Source organism: Sinocyclocheilus rhinocerous, unplaced genomic scaffold (genome assembly GCF_001515625.1).
Source record: "Sinocyclocheilus rhinocerous isolate Xijiao unplaced genomic scaffold, SAMN03320098_v1.1 scaffold2328, whole genome shotgun sequence".
In the NCBI taxonomy this organism is placed as follows: domain Eukaryota; kingdom Metazoa; phylum Chordata; class Actinopteri; order Cypriniformes; family Cyprinidae; genus Sinocyclocheilus; species Sinocyclocheilus rhinocerous.
Window position 1 is genome coordinate 154386 of NW_015626108.1, and position 9277 is coordinate 163662.

General features: G+C 39.4%; 1 protein-coding gene across 1 annotated transcript in view; it reads right to left on the reverse strand.

The window, feature by feature from the left end:
• Nucleotides 1-3286: 3286 nt before the first annotated feature.
• LOC107710775 (uncharacterized) overlaps nt 3287-9277 on the reverse strand; it is a 9060-nt gene continuing 3069 nt past the window's right edge. Inside the window, exon 4 of the transcript XR_001636633.1 lies at nt 3287-3298. The gene's annotated coding sequence lies outside the window, so the exon portion shown is untranslated. The remainder of the gene's footprint in view (nt 3299-9277) is intronic.

The window sequence follows — 9277 nt, forward strand, 5'->3', positions numbered from 1 at the left end:
TTCAAAATTATGCATTTGAAGAAAAATAATCAACAACTCCCATTTCACTGGAGAAATTTGACCCAATCAAATGCTTTCTAGGTATAAAAGGTATTCCTATAACCTAAAATATAAATAGCACCTGTCATGTTCTTTCAATTGCATTTTTAAACTTTATTTTACACTAAATTTGAGTCTCAGAGGAACTTATTTTTTAACAAAATCATCAAACTCAGTGGCATAACCTTTTGCGCGCACATCCTCGCACTCACGTGGAGTGTTAAGAATAAACCAGGCCTAATGAAATAAACTGACAGGGCTGTCAAATTAGTTTCACAATCCCATACTTAAATGATGAAGTCCTCCGACCTCTTTCAGTGACTGCTGTTCACATCAGTTTTGTGTGACACTCTAATTAGGTCAAGTGGTTTTGCTAGACTCGGTGGGACTGCTGTGTTCCAGTACCTGAGACGTCCTGTTCGCTGGGCCTGCGGTGGCCCGTCCTGAGTGCCGCCCAACACTCACAAGTACAGCCGGGTGTGGATTGACCTTCCCTGACCTCTCTCTCCCACATTGACACGCTGACAAACACACTGCCAGACAGCCGCCTGCACGACCACAATGCACCACTTCTGCCTGTGTTACACTCCCACGCTTTGCAGCAGCGATGAAGCTGGGCATGGTGGGTTCTGACAAATCCATTACTCACGACTGGTTGATGCCCACTGAGCAAAGGTTCGTCCAAACGACGTCATTTCAACGTCTTTTTCGGACGTTGAAATGACGTCCCCTGAAGAGCCAGAATGAAAGTTTTTATGACGTCTTTTTTCGACGTCTTTTGGACGTCCAATATTGACGTCCACAGGACGTCTTTAAGAGGTTAAAATTTAGTTCAGATGTGGTCATTGTTGGACGTATTTTCAACGTCTTATAAAGTCAACTGCAGTCTCATTTAGACGTCATTTATACTGTTCCACCGGATTTGCACGTCGACTAGACGTACAGATACGGTCCTGGACCGACCGACGCAATATAGACATGATCTGCACGTCGGGCCGACCTCTCATGTTTGTTGGGTGGGCATTCATGTTGCATATGATAAATAATACGGGATGAATCATGTCAAACATGCAGGGGAGAAACAGAGGCATAGAGGTTATTTAAAAAACGCAGATACAGATTCCTTTTTATTTTTTAGTTGTGCAAAATAATGTGAAAAGGAAATGTGAATAACAACTTGTTTGATCAAAGCTTACCTTTGGGACAATGATGTAGCGGATTTGCTATTGTCAGAAAGTGAGCAGGCCACAAACTGATCATTTGCATAGGCATGAGAGTTAAACACTCAATCTGACAACCAGTTCACTTAGCCAAACAATGCCAGCTACTGCCACATTAGCATATACAATGAGACCAGCCAATCATTTTGTGGGTAATCTATTTTTGAAAGCCAAAGGTAACAAATTGTAAAAGTGAACTGAAATAGTTCTCCCAGAATGGATTATTTGGTCAACATTTACTGATCCTCATTTATCTGATAGCAATATGCAGCCCATTTCAGGCAGATATTTTGCATTGGCCCTTTAAGATCAGGTCACACAGGAAGTAGTCAATGGTAAATTGTGAAACAATTCCAGTCATTTTTTCATTGAAATACTAACTCAAAAACATCTGTTCATGACCAGGCTTCATTTCTGCCTGTTGCACCTTGGGTTTGTGGAATATTATTCTGATTTGAGACGCAAGTGTGGCTAGTAGTTTGTTGAAAGAGTTATTGAATGTCTACCTCCACATTGTTAAATCTGACATGTTCCCTGTTCCTTAACCCTAATCCATCCAGCCATTTGATTTTGGTGAATCTCCGTTGTGTTGAGTTTATGAAATGTTCTTGTAATACATTGTTTAACTGATTGATCTATTGAAGAGTGATTTATTTGTTTCTTTGGCTGACTGATATTATGCATACATATTTATTTATTTGACTGATCTTTTGAAGGGTTATTATTTGTGTTTCTTTGTTTGAGGGATTGACCAACTGAAGATTTATTTATTTATTTACTTATTTATTTGCTAAAGAGTGAATTATTGATTCATCTGTTGAAGAGTGATTTATTTGTTTGCTTGTTTTATTATTATTTATTTTTTTTACTTATTGATCAAATGAAGAAATATTTATTGATTTGTTTGGTCGATCTATTGAGGGTTGGTTTATTATTTGTTTATTTATGTCTTTCTTTCACTGATTGATTGATTGATTGATTGATTTAATCCAGATTTTGTGTAGTGGGAGGAATTGTCTTCTTACTCTGGTAATTGTGTTAACAGGGTTTGTGTTGAATGTCACATGACCAAACGTATCTCATTTCATAACCCAACGACGGCCTTAAAATATACATTTGTAAAGTTATCAGCTAGCCTAGCTAATGCTTCTATTGTTTCAGTCTTATTTGACTATGAATTTATCTGAATGTCAGTGAAAAGAAGAAAATGCCTTTGTCAAGGCCAACAAAGCAGCAGAAGCAGGATAATCCTAACAGTGATTTCTGCTGTGTAGCTCCTGAAGACATTTTGAGTGAAACATTGCCATATTCAGACTAGCACACACTGTACAGAGGATCAGAGCTGTGTTCCCCAAAGCACTGTAACCTAAGCAGATTGTAGAAACCATTGGTGAGACGGTGCTTTTGGGAAATGCAGCCAAAAGCCATGCAACCTGTTTTACACAGTATGGATGTTTATTGCATTTGATGAGCGTCTGTCTTCCATACAATGAAAAGTAGAAGGAAATGTATAATACCAAGCTCCACAAACGTATAATACATCTAGTTTATAAGAGTCATGAGCTAAAGAGCATCAGAGCTCTCAAATATCATTCACACTTGTGTTCATTTAAAAACAAAAAAGGCACCCATGGACACGTTGCTTGGAAGTGTTACATTATTCCAGTTTTAACACTGTCAGCAAACTGCATTGGTTTGTGCATTTTAAAACATAATAATGAAAATGAAATTTGAGAGCTATGGCAGAGGGGAATGGGTTTGTTTATGGTTCATATTCATTTTACTTTTATGCATTTGGTAGGTGCTTCTATCCAAAGTGACTTGCATTGCAGTCAAGGTACACATTTTTTTCTTCTTTTCTTTATTTGTATCTTTCTTGCTTTCCCTGGGAATTGAACCCATGACATTGGCATTACTAGCATCATGCTCTACTGTTTTAGCTATAGAAAGACATTTAAAGCTTTCATACGACTTCTGAAGACCATTTGTCATTCACTTTTGTTGCTTAGAAAACGGAAGCTTATTTCATGCAGCATCGACTTCTTTGACCTACAAAAAATTATTCAGCTATTTACCTGTTTTCCTGCTTGGAAAAAAAAGATGCTGGTTTAGCTGATGACAATCATGGCTTCATTGGATAAGAGAGTCTACCTCCTGCAATAAGTCAATCAAGCTTGTGACAGTAACTGACTGGGCCTTACGGTTAAAAAACAATTTAATCTGGTTCAAACTGGTCTAAACATTGATTTTATTCAGCAGGGTCTCTACAGCAGAAGCAGAAATAATCATAAGCCTGATGATACAAGTCACATGAGCTGGAATTAATTTAAACTTTAAAAGAAACATTAATAAAACAGAAATATGCTGCATACTGTATACAAATGGTAAACGTGGTATGTAATACATGCATTTTATGAAAAGCATGTGAAAACGCATGCAAACACACTTAAAATAGCAGAATACAGGGTTGTTTGTACAAACTTGCTAAGATGAAACTCTTTACTTTAAAAGAAAGTTAAACTGTGTTAATAATAGACAAGCGCGACCAATCAAGTCTATAAAGAGTACAAAAAATCCACCTATTACTTAAATTATTTTATGCAACCATGGTAACAGGCCATATCCCATAACAATGGTTGACATCACACCTGTACTAAATATATCCTGTACTAAAATCCATTTTCTTGTCTCTAAAAACTAACACTCAAAAACAGAAATTAATTCGTAATTGTAGCATTTCACTCATAGTGGATAATAGAAATAGGCAGTTCTGCACATCTGAACACGGCTGTTACTAAGTGTCTATAATGAATAACCGCAGGAGAAAATAGGAGTAGAGTATCTTTCATAATGATCCTTCATTAATGGCTCACCAAGAAATGAGGTTTTCTGAAAGGAGAGCACAAAGCATTTTGTTTTCCATGAAAACATTTGTATACCCTGCTGTTACAACCACCTGGCTCTGGGTGAAGTAACATTACCAAAAGGGGAGGCCACACAGAAGACTTAAGTTTAACAAATAAACATTTAATCAAGAATAAATCAAATAATACAAAAGTTAAGTATAAGTATAAAGAAAGAAACAAACAAAAGAAAACAATCGAGGGCTGGAGAGGGAAGATGAACAGCAGCGCAGTCCAGGTCTCCACTGCTCTCTGAATCTCCGTCTTTTAAACCCAAATGCCAAATCACAGGTAACACCCCACACCTGTACCTGACGCTCGCTCTGAAGGAGAGGCAAAACCACGGAACACCACCACCTAGTGGACAAATATTAGAAAGAACACACTGAGCCGTAACACCTCCCCTCTTAAAACAGAGGCCCCTAAAAGGGAACGCTGCAGACCCAAATAATACTATAAACCAAACAAAAAAACAACAATACACAATCACACAAGTTTACCTCCAACGGTCATAATTTGTGGACTGTCATACAAATGTACCCCAACTCCATTGTTCAGTATCTTCAGGCGCCTTAAAAACACTAAACAATTAAAGAACCAAGGTCAAGGGCAACCAACACTTACAACAGTTCGTTTTACTCATCAACCGGAGAACGGGACAAGGCATCCGCCATAACATTATCCTGCCCTCGAATATGGCGAATATCTAAACTGTACGGCTGTAATAATAGAGCCCAATGGATAAGTCGCTGATTAGGACTTCGCAAAGATTGTAAAAACGTGAGCGGATTGTGATCTGAAAATACAACTATAGGCACTGAACCACCCATACACATCGAAGTGCTGCAACGCTCACACCAAAGTCAACGTTTCTTTCTCAATCGTAGAGTAATTTAGTTGATACGAGTTAAACTTCTTAGAAAAGAAACTAACTGGCCGATCAACTCCATTGTCATCTTTTTGTAATAATACCGCTCCTGCACCCACCCGGCTTGCATCTACTTGGATCTGAAACACTCGATCCCACCGGGGCGCAACTAGGACAGGAACAGTGCTCAGCAGAAGTTTCGCATTTTCAAACGCCCGCTGACAATTTGAAGACCACTCAAACTTACGTTTGGCCTTCAATAAATCAGTAAGCGGCGCAACTACATTTGAGAAATTTGCGCAAAAACTGCGATAATATCCTATCATCCCCAAAAATCTCATAAACTCCTTTTTAGTAGTAGGAGCGGGGAAACCATCAACAGCACGCACCTTCTCCCGTACTGGACGAACCTCCCCCTGTCCCACTACTTTACCCAAGTAAGTTACGGTAGCTCTCACGAATTCACACTTCGCTAAATTGATAGTCAACTTGGCTTCTACAAGACGAGTAAACAAGGCACGCAACCCACAAAGCAATCTTAGTTACAAACTTTGCTGAGCCTACAGAATCTATGCAATCCTCCACCCGTGGAAGTGGAAAAGAGTCAGGCTTCGTCACACTATTTAACTTTCTATAATCAGTACAAAATCTGTACGTAATATCGGGGTTTTTAACCAGAATGCACGGTGACGCCCAACTTGAATATGAGGGTTGCGCAAACCCAGTATTTAAAAGATACTCAACCTCAGCTTTTAAAAACTTCTGCTTTTCAGGAGAAACACGATAAAACCTCTGTCGAATGGGCAAAGAATCTCCAACATCGATATCATGATATATTAAGTTAGTACATGAGGGAGTATTAGAGAAAAGTGGCGAGAATTCGGATATAAAACCAATCAATTGGTCACTATGTTCTTCGGGCAAATGCTCAAACATGACGTCCAGTTTAGTCAATTGTTCAGAGTTACAAAGTCGAGGTTGAACAATACAAGCAGACGGAACGCTCTCGCCCTCAGTACAATCAAATTTCACACCTGAATTACTCACCTCAGTAACTAACACCACAGGCTTTACTTCAGCACCTGGGACAGCGTTTTCACGTACACGACAGAAATATGGCTTCAACAAATTCACGTGACACAGTTGGGAAGCTTTTCTCCTGTCCGGGGTTGAAACAATATAATTTTGTTCAGATACCCGTTTAATTATACTGTAAGGCCCTGCAAACCTTGTTAAAAAGGATGACCCAGTAACAGGAAGTAAAATTAAAACTTGATCTCCGGGACTAAATTCTCGGCGTTCGGACCGACGATCAAACCAGGTCTTCATTTTCAACTGTGCTTTCTCTAAATTTTCAGGAGCCAGTTTGCCTACCAAATATAACCTACGTCGAAATCCATTTACATAATCCAAAAGATTTTCAGGAATTTCCGGCTCGGTCACGTTGTCCATCAAAAGAGACAAGGGCCCTCTTAGCTTATGACCGAACACCAAATCGTTAGGACTGAAACCAAGACTCTCTTGAACAACTTCGCGTGCTGCTAGCATCAACCACGGGAGTCCCTCTTCCCAGTCTTTATTCAGTTCGTTACAATATGCTCTCAATAACTGCTTTAAGCTCTGATGAAAACGTTCGAGAGCTCCCTGGCTCTCAGGATGATACGGACTGCTTTTATGATGATTCACCCGCAGTTGTTGTAAAACTTGAGCAAACATCCGAGAAGTGAAGTTAGTTCCTCTATCAGTTTGAATAATTTTTGGAATACCAAAAATTGAAATAAACTGGGACAAGGCTTTTACCACCGACTTCATGGAGATCGTTCGCAAAGGATACGCAGCAGGATAATGAGTCGTCTGACACATGACAGTTAAAATATAGATAGAACCCGCTTTAGACGGACTTAAGGGGCCAACACAATCAATAGTCAGATATTCAAAAGGATTACTCACAGCAGGAATGGGATACAACGGCACCGGCGCCAAGACTTCATTAGGTTTACCTACCAGTTGACAAGTGTGGCACCGTCTTTATAAAGCTCGACACATCTCTTTTAAAATGAGGCCAAAAAAAAAAAAATAGCGCATTATGCTATTGTAGGTTTTCTTTACCCCTAAATGCCCAGCTATATCACCGTGAGCTGTTTTCAACAGCAAATCACGCAACCCTTCTGGAATCACAATTTGAAATATGGGTTCACCCACAACACGATCGTTACAAGGCGTCCATTTACGAACTAAAACGCCATTATTCAGAAAATAACCAGAAGCCACGCTTTCAATTTCATCATTGGACTTAACAGCCTCGAACAGCGTTGTCAACCCAGCGTCTATTCCCTGAGCCCGGAGACGAAAACATCAGGAAAATCTTGGGACGCTCTTATCCCCCTCTGCAGACAAAGTTGGAGATGTTTTCACAACAGGAGATACAACAGCCCGCCACACGCGGTTTCTGGCTAAATTATTTCCTAAAATTAAATCCACGCCTAACGGTAACGAAGGTCGTAAAGCAATCTCAACTTCTCCATGCACAAGTTCAGACTCCAACTGAATTTTATGCAAAGGAGCAGAGAACACTTCCAACCCAATTCCTTGGATCAGAACCCTATTCCCTGTACTAGATACAGAAGAAAAATTCAATTTTGAGTCCAAAATAAAGGATTCTGAAGACCCCGTATCGCGCAAAATCCCGACAGGTACTTTAACAGGACAGCCAAGTAAAGAAACAGATCCCGTAGTAATAAAAGGACCATAATCTGCCGGATACCCCACGTACTCATCTACATTTTGATTTTTCACTCCGACAGGGATTCCCCCAATGCACAACAAAAGTATAACCTGACGCAAGTCCAACAGGTTTAATAATGGACTTATACTTGCCTTTCAACACTGCACATTATTTTTTCCAGTGACCCTTTTCCAGGCAGTACCTATAAGAGGAATTTGGATCCATTTTCCTATTAGGCCTATACTCTACCTTTGACATCGGTTGGTCTAGATTTTCAGAGTTGCACTCTTTTTGATAACCGTTGGAATTTTTATGAATCAACACAAATTTGTCAGCTACAACCGCCGCTTCAGCCGCTGTTCTCACCTTTTGTTCGTTTGTGTATATCACAATCCGTTCAGGAATAATATTTCTGAACTGCTCCAAAATCACCAAGTCACAAAGACTCTCAAAAGAATCTACTCCTAACGAAACACACCAACGATTAAAGTGACTTGTGAGCTCTCGCGCAACTTCCACATAAGTTTGTCTCTCTCCCTTTCTCCATCCCCTAAACCGGCGACGGTAAGCTTCAGGGACAAGTTCATAAGCTTTTAAAACTGCGTCCTTAACGATCTTATAATCCCTTCGATCTGCTGGTAAGAGTGAAAAATGTTTCTTGAGCTTTACCCTCCAAAACGCTTTGTAATAAAAGAGTACGTTCGGCATCATTCCAACCTCGATCATCGGCAACACTTTCAAACAAAGAAAAGAAAGCGTCAAGATTTTTTTCGTTAAACCTAGGCAATAACTTGGTCATATTCGCAATGTTCAAAGCGGTGTTCGCGACCAACTGCTCACCCGAGGAATCAGCACTAATACTACCTATTTTTCCCTCGCCAATCAGTCTTAAACGTTCTGCCTCCTGAGCTAATTTAGCTTCCTGAATTTTTTGTTCATACTTAAAGGGGTCATATGATGCTGTTTTAAAGATAATTATTTTGTGTATTTGGTGTAACCGAATATGTTGACATGCTTTAATGTTCAAAAAACACATTATTTTTCAAATACTGTACATTATTGTAGGTCCTCTATGCCCCGCCTCTCTTTACAGATCTTCTTTATGCACCAAGAGCTTGCAACACTCCAAAGAGAAAGGAAAACTTGAAATCGCATCATATGACCCCTTTAAACTTCTCAAATTGCCGTACACGCTCAAGTTCTTGAACCCGCATTTTTTCTAATTCAAGCTGTCTATCGAATTATCGCTCCTTACTCTGCAGATTTAAGATTTCTAGCTGTTGCTCAAAAGTTAACCCGCTCTGTACTCCCGTCATAACAAGTGGAGTTGAAGTACTTTCTGGTGACAACGCTTCTTCAGATTGTGTATCTACAGTTAAAATCATTCTCTCTACTAATTTCTCTTTTACAAGATAACGAAGAGTTTTTAATTTTATATTTTTGATTTCCCCTACCTCGAAATTAAAATGCTCAACTACTTTACTCAATTGATCTTTTTCAAGTCCATTCAATTTCTCTACAG